Below are 12,613 nucleotides of genomic sequence, written 5' to 3' on the forward strand. Positions count from 1 at the left end.
TGTCTTACATGTATGAGGTCCCAGGTTCAATCCCTAGCATCTTCAAGTGCTTTATGTTACTGTGCTCACATCGCAGTCTTCTGTCGAGTGAGAACTCTTTGCTCGTGTTCATAGAGAGCCAGGTTTACACAATTTAACTCGAAGTGCTACAGTGTTCTCTGCAGTTTTAGATGTACCTCCAAAGCATTTAGTTCTGTTAACTACCAAAGAATGTGAACTAATTTAAAGTCACATTCAGGAAATCCAGAGAACGTCTTCACACTTGTCGTGGCTGTTGCAGAAAAACCTCACCCGGGATTTCCTGAGAGATCATTCACCGAGCGAGTCCTCCCTCTGGATTCTGCACTGAGCTGAAAGCTGCGCGAATTCCTCACTGCGTGTCCTGTACTGTGTAGCACAGTGACAAGAACGCCTTGAGTTTTTTTCCGTATGTGAAGGAAAATGCAAAAGAGCATGAAAAGTGTTGATGGTATAAAATATCCATGGTACAACTTGAGAAAGAACTGACGGACAAAACAATGACATTTGATGATTACAAGAGAAACACAACCATCCGAACATGGGCTTGGATCCTGAACGCTTGTGTTAAAAGACAAAGCAAAGGATATAACCTGTAAATGTCTTCATGTCTTACAGTTTATGAAATAACACAATTTCTTCCTTTCTTAATAATTTCTTACTATTGATAGATGCTTTTTTAAATTTTAACAGAATCACAATTACAGACATTTGGGGTTAAACTGTTATTCACATATTCTAACGAAGAGAAACGTTAGTGTCTTCCGGTATGTGAGCCCATTTCTCAAATAAGAAAAGAATAAGTTATATAAATTGAATTATTCTATTTTGTAGGCTTGCATAGTCTTATTCATATTTCAGTTAAACCTTTTCTTCTGTAGTAATTTCACTTGATATTATATTAGTCCTGATTTACAATTTTTGGACATGGTTCATCTTAAATAATTTGTAATTAGTTTCAGTTTTGGAAAATCGCGCCCAGAAGCTACTAAAACTGGTAATGTTTGCATAATGTGTAATGCAATAGTAGCATTTTGGGTGGGAAAACAAAAGGTATTTCTTGGTATGAATCCCAACACTTCATAAGCGGTGTTCGAGGATTTCTCGCTTCAGATAAAGCTGTCAATACATCACAGATTTTTACTCAATCAATATCAGCAGTGTTATCGCTACCGAACACTAAATATAGATCCTGGCAATACTTCGTGAGATCTTCGTAAGAAAATCCAAAAAAGTACAGAAGCAATAAACGCTTTTTTTGGATCAAGAAGAGGATAATTATGAGACTCAAAATATCCCTGTCTTTTCTTTTTTCGAGGACAAATGGATTATTGAGGTGTAAAGATGGGTTCAAAACCAAAATCATCTGCTATTGCTGCTGTTTCTTTGATAGTTTCTTCAAATCCTTCAATTGATCATTGATATAGAGGAATAATATTATACAAATTGTGTTTTTCTGTGAATTGTAATTTTATTGTAATTACATCTTCGTTTACAGATGTCTTGCATGTATCACAAGGTATAATAGTCGCCGTGTGTCCTCAGCTAAAATGTTTTAAAAAGTACGACAAAAGTACAATATGCTTAACAACATTTATGGTTATATCTATATTAAAATGAAGGTAAATATACCAAGATATTAAAAAACAATTGTACAGTCCTAATCTCATAATGCTTGTGAAGTTTTCCAATAAATCCGAACTGTAATTTTGAAATATTATTGCTGAGAATGCGAAGAGAATACAAAGATCAAAATCAATGAGTGAAAATACAAAAGTAGTTCATTAAACTGAGTTTCTTCCCTGAAATGATTTGATTTGCTTGCAAAGTACTAAGCAGCTTTGAACGGATCACGGGAATCAAATATACAGATGGGTTCAGAGTGTGCTTTCCAACTTTTGTGTAACATTTTCCTTTGATAGGGCAGAGTTGTCTTCACAATCTGGGTTACATAAAAAGGAGTGACGTCAGTACAAAACAGCTTTCCTTCTTGGGGAACAACGGTTGTGTTCCATATTTCTAACTATTTTGGTTTCAAGATCTCAATTTAGTGTGAAACATAAAACCACCCTTTTGGTTAACAACCGAGCCACAAAGACTCATGTACATCTTAACACTCCTCGGTCTCAGTGAAAGTAATACACTCCGTAAAATTTCCAGAGATTCATTTATTTTTAAAGGAAAATCACCAACAGCGGCCGAGATCTACTGGAGTTTTTCATTCTATACTGCGATTTCTGAAGGGTACCCTGTGAAAATATGAGTTTTGACGAGAAGGGATGGACATATAAGGCTTGGGGAATTCAACTTTAAGGTGAAGACTGCGGGTTCAGCAGCAGCAGAACCTGATCAGTATCAGTTGACTCCGATATACTTTGAAAATTAACTTCCTGGATCTGTTATCAAGAACAACACCTGCACAAGAGCTGTGCAGGAAGAATAAAATATGGTCTGAGATGAAGAGACTCTCTTCGGAAGAGCGGCGCTCTTCACAGGAGAATTTTTTGTGAAGCTGATTTGTCTCCTTTGGGGAATTCAAAACAGCTGAGAGCTGTGACCTTGTGGTCGAGGTCTGCTTTTAGTTTTTCAGGTTCTGCTCGTCCTGAACACGGAATTCACACCATGTAGTTGAGTTCTATCTGTACACCACATAGATCATCTAAACAAAATAGAGCCCTACTGGACATACAGTTAGGATCTCCCACAGCGAATACCCTTGAACACAAGAGAGAAGGCACAGTTCACATCTGCGAAACATCACATCCGTCTTTAGAGACAGCTACATCAGAGAATGGAATCCCGGAAGTTTCAAATAATTTCTTTTAATACAGGTTCAAGCAAACCTGAAAGTTAGGGAGTTTCTGGACACTTTTGTTTTATTAAAAAGTGTCTGAAGCCTGAAAATGTAATTTGAAAAAAAAACGCTATTGGACATTAGCAGGTACTTTTTGTAACGATTTGCTATTTCATGCTGGAAAACAAAGGAAACAGACCCAATGTTTGCTTTCAGGTGCGGTTCATTACATAATAGACATCTATTACTGAGGAGCTTGAATAAAATTTACATGAGCCAGGTAGAAGTCGAACCTACAATCTTATGATCCAACATCAGATGCGTTATTTATTAAACTGCTGGTATTTCACATAACCTGAATTCCCCAATAGTGTGCTCAGCGTTGCTACTAGTAATATACCGCCCCGTCTAAAATTTCAAAGTGAGAAACGTGTGTTTTCTGATTTTTTATGAGTTTTAAAATATAATCTCTTTAAATCAGACAAAGGCTTTATGTTCCGCACTGAAATTCCAATTGATTGAGAATTCAAAGAAAGACTGTTTTCTTCCACAACACCGTATAATTATCACATCCACCAGACTCTCCAACTTCTCCAGACCTTGCTGGGTGAGCATTCGCTCCGATAAATTAGGTCACGTATCATGTTAAATCACTTCTTCTCAACACAACATTTCCTGGTACACGTTTTCTCTATGAAAAAAAGACATTTTTCCCTTGCATGATTTCTCGTTTTTTATCAAAGCGTACAGAAAGAAAAAAGAAGAAGAAATAGTGTTGCAAAAGAACTCTGTCGCCCTTGGGAAATGTCAAACGCATTGGACATGAAAAATGCCCAATAAAAGCCATTTCTCTTAGTTTCTTAGTGTCGGGGCTGCTACTGTATGTAAAAGAGGCAATTTGCTCTGAGAGCAGGTTCAACACTTTCTGAACGCAGATGTCTCAGAGCAGTGTGTCCAAGTAGCTGTAAAAGGTGACAGTCATCCTGTCGCTGTAGCTTAGTTGGTTAAAGCGCTTCTCAATTAAACAAAAGAACCTATGCTCAAATCCCAGCTGTGTATTTCTTCCTATCTTGTAGTACAGAACGTACCATTTTGGGCAATCACAAAGGGCTTGACTTCGTTAAATGCATGTGTTCATTTCCTTTCTGGAAAACTTGTTTTTGATTAAATTCACACAGCTTGCGAAACATGAAATTCAGTTTTTGGTTATCAGTGCAGAAGAAATATTACCGGCTGGCAAAAAGAACGGTAAGATATTTTTTTTTTGATTCGAGAAAATACTCCACCAGTCAGTCTCTGTGGCACAATCGGTTAGCGTGTTCGGCTGTTATCCAAAAGGTTGGTGGTTCAAGTCCACCCAGGGTCGGGTTTCTTTTGCGATGTAAACATTGTTTTCGCATAGGTCGATTGGATTTCTCAGCTAAATCACAGCCATTTTAATATTTGTAGGAAATGCGATTGTTCAACACGTGTCAAAAATGTCCAATAATGCCCAACATCGCAACTCCCCAGAAAACCATATTCACCCAAGAAAAATGATCGTCGAATCGTCATTTATACTCCCGTCACATCCTCTGCTGAAATATTTTAAAAATACAATGCAGATTTGTTTGAGAACTTGACAAGCATTGTTTTGTTAGCACTGTGCAGTTGGATTTTGATATTTTGACATATTTACCTTAATTTTAAACTGTAAATACTGTACAATCTATTGTAATTGTGTTGTAATATTAAAATATGTTAGCTGAGGATGCAAAGGGGTGAAAGGGAAAGGTCAGAGGGTACAGTAACAACAAGGTTAGGATTGGTGGAGGTGGTAGGGGTGTTGATGGTTTTTCTCTGTAGAGGATGATTGAGTTTTTTATCGTACTCTGAAGTGAGAAACTGGAAGAGTTGGGAGTTGAGAGATCTGATGAGGTTAGTTATAAAAGGAAGTTGATGTGGAGCTGTTAGCTGTAAGAATTCCTTAATGTCTTTGATGTTGTCATCAAAGATAAACTGCAGTAAGCAAAGATAAAAAGAAAATTATCTTTGCATACTGCCCTGTCTTTCTAACAACTGAAGAAGGCATGGAATAACCTTTTACTTGTTCCTTTGCAGCCTACGCATGCCGACGCAGCTACAGTATAGTTCTGCAAGTCCATCTAAAATAACTTTGTTAATATATGCAGGTGATAAATTAACGTGTCTGAGTATCTTTTCCAGCTTTACTGAATTACATCAACTTGCCCACCGAGGATAAGCGTACCTCCGTTGCCCGAGTAACGTGACGCCTGTGAATGACGTGTAAAGAGCGCATTCTATACCTAGTGGAGACGGACAACGTTTCCAGCGCTGGGTTTCAGGGGCTTTCCCAACCTCTCCTCGACCTTTAAACGCCTTACATAGTAAATTTACATTATCCTGTAATATGAATTTCCCTAACAGAAAAAAAAAATGTAACAGAAGAAACTCTCGTAAGGTTAAATTCCCCCCCCCCACGATTACAACCTCCGATTAAACTGCTGCCTGACCGGTGTACGCGTCGCCAGTCCGCTCCGGCTCCGCAGGAGACGGGCTGTCAAACCCGAGACGGGAATCCGGGTCCGGGCTGCCCCACGGGTGAGTGAACCGCCGTCCTCTCCGGGCTTAGTCCGGACGGAAGCTCAGTAGTACCTAGTGCCCTGTTCACTAACTGCTGTAGGGTACGAGAGGTCGGCGGTGACTAAACACTCCGCCTGCAGGGAGAGGGACGGGACGGAGACGGTTATTCTCTTCTGGCAGTTTATTTTAACTGTCACATTTCCACCGTCTCTCTCTCTCTTTCATTTTCGTCCTGCTCTCTCCCGTTTCCTCGTCACATGGCCGCCGCATGGCCAGTCAGAGAACAAGGAAACGCGTGTATCATCATCGTAAACCTGTTCAGAGACGGAAGTAGAGCTCTCTTTAACTTAAAAATATTTTAAACTGCATAACCGAATAAAACAATGACAACGGCCCAGGGCATAAACGCGCACCAGTTTCTGACGCGTAGGCGGACTTCAGAAGCGCCTGACTCCTTTTGTCGTTGAACCGACTTCTGTCTTCATTACTTCGGAGTTTCACTCCTACTTCGTATCAGAAATAAATAACTTTCCACACGACTTTACAGGAAGCTGGAAACAACAGGTTCGAGAAGTGATATTTACATGTCTCTATATATAATACTTTCCGTACAAATAAAAGGTATAGATGTCTGGGGGAGGCTCAGTGGTTGTTATTCCTGCCCTGGGATCAGTTCAGAACCTGGGGTGCTGTCTGTGTGGAGTTCTGAACTGTGTTTGTGGGGGTTTCCTCCTGGTGCTCCAGTTTCCTCCCAGTCCAGAGACAGGCTGGGGGGTTAATTGACTTCTTGGTGTGTGTGTATATGTGTGTGTCCTGTGATGGACTGGTGTCCTGTCCAGGGTGTGGGTGTGGGTGTGGTGTGTGTGTGTGTGTGTGTGTGTGTGTGTCCTGTGATGGACTGGTGTCCTGTCCAGGGTGTGTGAGTGTGTGTGTCCTGTGATGGACTGGTGCCCTGTCTAGGGTGTGTGTGTGCGTGTCCTGTGATGGACTGCTGTCCTGTCCAGGGTGAACCCTGCCTTGTGCCTGTTGCTTGCTGGGATAGACTCCAGCTCCCCCCTGTGACCCTGGACTGGATACAGCTGTTAGAAAATGGATGTCACTGTCCCCGGTCTCTTTGTGTGTGTCAGTGTCCCAGGTCTCTCTATGTGTGTCACTGTCCCCAGTCTCTGTGTGTGTGTGTCACTGTCCTTGGTCTCTCTGTGTGTGTCACTGTCCCTGGTCTCTCTGTCTGTGTCAGTGTCCTCGGTCTCTCTCTCCAGATGCGCTCCAGAGGTGGCAAGGCTGTAGACTGGAGGATGATGGGAGTGTGGCTCTGTTTGATCACTACAGCTTCAATGGACAAGACTTCCTGTCCTTTGAGGTGGACAACATGACCTGGAGAGCAAGTTCCCTGGAGGCAGAGGGCACTCAAAGGGACTGGAACCAGAACAAGATTAAAAACCAGTATACCAGATTCTTCCTGGAGACTGACTGTATGGAAACACTGAAGAGATTCCTGCAGTACAGAAAGAAACACAAAAACCACACAAAGGTGAGACAGAGAGATATCAGATACAATATGAGACAAATGCACCTAGAAGCTCTACACAAGAAGTTCCCCCATGTGCAGAGGAGTGGGTGGCACAGTGCAGTTTCTGGGGTGCTGTCTGTGTGGAGTTTGCATGTTCACCTCATGTTTGTGTGGGTTTCCTCCCACTTGCTGGTGGGGAAATTGGCTTATGGGAAATTGGCTCGTGTGTGAGTGTGTGTCTGTGTCTGTGTGAATGTGAAGCTTGTGTGATCCTGTGTGAATAGGACGTGTCTGCAGTGCTCCAGTTCTACTGTGATCTCCTTTCTTAGCCTGAGGAACAGACAAAGAGAAAATGTGTTTGATTTGTATAATTGTCTAATACTGACATGTTTTGGTTGTAAAGGTTTGCAGAAAGGAGCCACACAATATTTTGTCTGTGCAGCGATGTCGCCTCACCTTGCACAGTGTCCACACTAATTCTCAGTGTGTTAACATTGCTTCCGGTCTCCCTCTCAGTCTCTCCTCAGGTGTTTGTCTCTTCCGAGCATCTGGGAGACACACAGAGCTGTTCCCTGTCCTGTCTGGTCACTGGGGCTTCAGTCCTAGAGTCATAGAGGTCAGTTTGTCCAGGCCTGGAGAGACCGAGGGAGAGGACGTGTGGTCCAGTGGGCTCAGACACAATGGAGACAGCTGAGGAAGAGTGTGGAGATCTGAGAGAGTAAGATCGAGGAATACAGCTGTACTGTCACTCATCACAGCTCCAACCACAGCGTCACGCTGAGCTGGGGTAAGTGTCTGGAGCAGATCAGTGTGTGTTATACTATATCACACACGGGGGTGAGAGTGGAGCAGATCAGTGTGTATTATACTGTATCACACACTGGGGTGAGTCTGGAGCAGATCAGTGTGTATTATACTGTATCACATACAGGGGTGATACAGGAGCAGATCAGTGTGTATTATACTATATCACACACGGGTGAGTCTGGAGCAGATCAGTGTGTATTATACTGTATCACACACAGGTGAGTCTGGAGCAGATCAGTGTGTATTATACTGTATCACACACTAGGGTGATAACAGAGTCACATTATTTTTGTTATGCAGCAGGTAACGTCTGAAACTTTTCTTGTCTCTATAACAGATTATGCCGCATGTCTGAACTCTAACCACCTGGATTCCAGACTGCATGTCAGGGTGATTCTGGCACTTCTGTGTGTGATGGCAGCAGGGGCTGTAGTCATCTTGCACCAGAAGAAGCTGTGCTGTGTGCCATTTTTACCACTGTCTTCACAAAGTCTTTTCACAGACCCCAGCTTGCTCTCCATGAGACACACAGACAGGGAGAGAAGCTGGGGGTCAGAGTGCAGGGTCAGCCATTGTACAGCACCCCTGGAGCAGTTGGGGTTAAGGGCCTTGCTCAGGGGCCCAAAGGAGTAGGATTCCTCTGCCGGCCGCAGATTTTTAAAAAAGATTTTAAGATTTTTAAAGTACGCAGGCTGGATAGCCAGTAGCCATATCACCCTGCAACTCGCAACTGGTCAGTACTTGGATGGGAGACCTCCTGGGAAAGCTGAGGTACTGCTGGGAGAGGTGTTAGTGTGGCCAGCAGGGGGCGCTCACCCTGCAGTCTGTGTGGGTCCTAATGCCCCAGTATAGTGATGGGGACACTAGACTGTAAACAGGTGCCGTCCTTCGGATGAGACGTAAAACCGAGGTCCTGACTCTCTGTGGTCATCAACAATCCCAGGGTGTTTCTCGAAAAGAGTAGGGGTGTTTCCCCAGTGTCCTGGTCTAATCCCCCCCTGGTCTTTACCAGTCACAGCCTCCTAATTATCCCCATCTCTGAACTGGCTTCATCCCTCTGCTCTCCTTCCCACTGAGAGCTGCTGTGTGCTGAGCGGACTGGAGCATCATCCAGGTGGGGCTGGAGGGGATCCCCATTAACCTGTAAAGTGCTTTGAGTGGAGTGTCCAGAAAAGCACTATATAAATGTAAGGGATTATTATTAATTTTTATTATTAAGCTGTTTAAGATGGCAACACACTTCAGGCGCATGGAACATGAATGCTGGACACGAATATTAATAAGCTTCCAATGACAACACCACAGAGCAAGAACACGTTTGAGCTGAAAGATGTATATTTCACATTGAAACCGCAGGAAGTCTGATTACAGTGTAATTATGTGGTGAATGTTTCTACCACCCTGGGGGTGTCAAAGCATGGTGTTGTAGTCCTAGATGGTGATGCATTTTTTAAAACTCTGTTTGCTTTTGGACATCCACTTTGTAGGAAGAGATTTAGTTCGAGTTTGCTTTTTATTTTATAGAAATTGGCCTGTCTCATTATTGTCCAGTGCTTCAGGTTAAGGGGCTAGAATTGTGTTAAGGAGCCTCTGAGACTCCTTATTTGATATATATGGAGTACCTGGGGGACAGCTCTGTGGCTCAGTGGTTTTGCTTGGCTGCCTCGTACTGCAGAGGCCCCGGGTTCAATTCCAGACCCAGAGTGCTGTCGGGGTGGAGTCTGCATATTCTTCCGTGTGTGTGTGTGTCCCTTATTGGACTAGCAGGGTACATCACTATCCATCCTGGATGCATGCACATGATCTCACAAAAGACTTGAACGCGGGTGCCTTGTGCTTCCATTGGATGACAGAGGAGCTACGACCACGATGATTACACAGTACCTAGTTTGGATGATGTCTTACGCTCATGAAAGTCGACTGCAGTTCCAGATATTGAGCAGGTATATTCAAGATTTATACAACCCTGACAGCCTCGATCCTTTCTTGACAGCCTTGTTAGGAACGAAGGCAATTACTGCTATGTTTAATTACTCTGGTGACCGACACCAAGCTGCATGGTCACTATAATCCACTATTTATTCCATACATGCCAGCGTGATTAAGTAGCACTATAACCCTGAGTATGCACAGATATATACAGTATGTCTCCTTCAAGAAGTTCCTTGAAGTATGTTCCTTTTAAATCATTAATACTACACTTTCTTATATTGATTAAATGAAATGGTCTGAGACACATGTTTGAAAAGTTTAAAATAGGCATGAGGGCGTTATCTACAATACAGTATTTCTAAATGTAAGAATGTGAGAGTTGTGTGGACCTTATCTTTTTTTTACCTTGTTTAGTCTTTTTTTTGGTCAAGTGCAATTGTATTACAGTATGTAGCCCCTGACGGTGTTATTGGTGTTATATGTTATATGTACTCTTGTTTGTACGGTATAAAAAAAAACGAATACTACTACTACGTTTAAATGTGATAATATATATATATATTCATTAAACAACTCTCAATGCATTTTCACTGTACTGAGACCAGACCTTGATGTTTAAACAGAGAACCACTCATAGAGAAAATATTATACTATATCCATATATATTGAACCTTAATATAAATGCTACGGTATTTGAAGCTTGCATTATTCTTAGACGTCGGTCTGTCGCCAGTGGCCAGTCGCCAGTGTTTCACAGAGGAATCCTGTGCAGACTGATCCTCCGACACTCAGTCTCCCATAGGGTGGCACTGCCCTGTGGAGCAAAGACATCACCGATGAAGTTCCTGGCGTTCAGAATGCGCGTCGCCAAGGCTGTGCTGCTTAAGCATCTCACCATCTTCCTCCTTGTCTTTCGAGAACACCACGCCATTGTTCTCCTGGCCCCAGCGCAGGCTGGTGTTGCCCAGCTCGGTGTGCCTGGACAGCTCTCTCGTCACCTGTGGAGGGGACAGTACCACAGCAGCCCGGGTCAGAAATCAGGGCCCGGTACGTCTTCCTGAACGAGAGCCGCGGTCTTGTCGCGGCAGGGAGGACGCGATCGCCGGGCGAAACAGGGAAGCAGCAGCAGACAGCGCCTGTGGTGGGTGATAGTGGTCTGTAGTGGGAGGTGGCAGCTGGAGTGAGCGCTCTGGAAAACGTGGGACGTAGTGGGATTCAAAGTTGCAGAATGAAGCAGGGAGGCAGCCAGATAGGTGATGTCGAAAGCAAGCAAAGCCCGGAGCCGATAGATACCCAAGCGAAGCAGCTAAGAGACGAAGTCGAGGCGAGAAATCTTCGACGCCAAGGAGCAAACACAAGGGCAATCCAAGAGCAAGGTCGAGGGAAATGGGGTCAAAGAATCAAGGAAAACTTGACTAAGGAACACCAAGGCTCAAGCCTGAACTCCCTAACACTGAGCGAGTGGAGGGCTGACTGTGAGCAGGTGGAACTGATCTTCCACCCAATTGCACTGTCACGGCAACCAGGTGACTGACAGGTGGCCACGTCGGTTGCTGTGGTTACTCGGAAGGGTCTTTGAGCAATCCAACGTGAGCAGGCATGATAAAATAAACAAAGCCAGCAAGGGAAAGGTCAGCGCTTCGATATAACTGCAACTATGATCTCCAGTATTCTCTCTCTTATATTCTAGTTTAAAGCCCTTATTAACTCTATAACTCTACCCTGCACTTTTGGGCCTATTCATATGCTCCCTTAATTCAAAATGCCAAAAGGAAGATAATAGTAATTTCTTCTGTTTGTTTTGTATTGTGTTTATTAATCACTTCCACTCCCCAGTTTATAAATACTCCCAGTCTGTCCACAGCTCTGCGCTAATCTTCTCTTGCTCCCCTCCCTCCATCCTATCTTGACCCTTGCAACTGCCTCCCTGGCTCATTCTTCACAAATGATTTCCCCAGCCAGGTGAGGTAACACTACAATAATAAGTACACTATCCCTTTATATTCATCTGATTGTTTCCTGAATTCCTAAAATGCTGCTTTTTAACCAAAAAAAATCCCCAATAATGATTCATATTGGTAGGAACCCACTGCGTGCAATGTGTGACAACCATTATGATTGAGTGTATTTCTGATTTCTGTATAACAAAGCAATGTGTGGCTCATTATGCATAGCATTGACTGGATGATCTTTTTTGTCTACTGCAGCTCCAACAGTATGATTTGCTTAGTTTCTTCTTTACGAGGAGCCTGGAATATCGCAAGCCACCTATGCACACTGACACAATCTAGTAGTCGATTTCCTATACCTGGACCAGAAGCCACTCTTTAACATCTGGGTCATTAGGATTCACTTCCGAGTCCATTAATATCCTTACTCTCAGCACCACTCTCTTCCATGTGGAGGAAAGGATGAAAACAGCATAGAAGACAAAAAAAGAGGCAAACCCCATTCTGAAGTAGCATTAAGTGATTCACCCTGCCTGGTCTGAGGGACAGTTATATGGTCAAGGACGTCAAAACATCACTTACAATATTACAAAAGACTGGTGCTCTGAAGGTGGCTCCAGAGTCTATCCCAGCAAGCAACAGGTGCAAGGCAGGGTTAACCCTGGCAGTAATGCCAGTCACAGGGCACACACCACAGCTCATTTTCCCAGGAGCCGATTCAAAACCTACCAGCATGTCTTCGTACTGCAGGAGAAAACCCACGCAAAGACAAGGAGAACATTCAAACTCCATGCAGACAACAGCCCAGATACTGAACCCAGAGCTCAGGCACTACGAGGCAGCAATGCTAACCACTGCACCCAGTGCACCCTGGGACCGACTCTGGGCCACCACAAGTGCGAACTGGACAAGCGGTCGTGGAATAGCAAAGTGAAGGCGATGTTCCCCGCAAGGTTACCCCCATAAGGCTGTCGAAGTGGCACCGCGATAACTTACCACTGTAGCAGAAGAAAGCGTAGG

At 43.5% G+C, this 12,613-nt stretch overlaps 1 long non-coding RNA gene across 3 annotated transcripts; it reads left to right on the top strand.

Moving 5' to 3' along the window:
• Positions 1-5,321: 5,321 nt before the first annotated feature.
• Positions 5,322-10,142, top strand: LOC138243030 (uncharacterized). 3 transcript variants are annotated; one of them, XR_011191889.1, is made up of 4 exons: positions 5,322-5,413; positions 6,655-6,926; positions 7,422-7,692; positions 8,050-10,142. It is a non-coding gene; the product is annotated as an uncharacterized lncRNA (long non-coding RNA). The 3 variants fall into 3 exon arrangements; XR_011191890.1 differs by lacking the exon at positions 5,322-5,413 and adding an exon at positions 5,868-5,959; XR_011191888.1 differs by lacking the exon at positions 5,322-5,413 and having other exon boundaries at positions 6,372-6,926.
• The last annotated feature ends 2,471 nt before the right edge of the window (positions 10,143-12,613 follow it).

Source organism: Lepisosteus oculatus, chromosome 14 (genome assembly GCF_040954835.1).
Source record: "Lepisosteus oculatus isolate fLepOcu1 chromosome 14, fLepOcu1.hap2, whole genome shotgun sequence".
Lineage (NCBI taxonomy): Eukaryota > Metazoa > Chordata > Actinopteri > Semionotiformes > Lepisosteidae > Lepisosteus > Lepisosteus oculatus.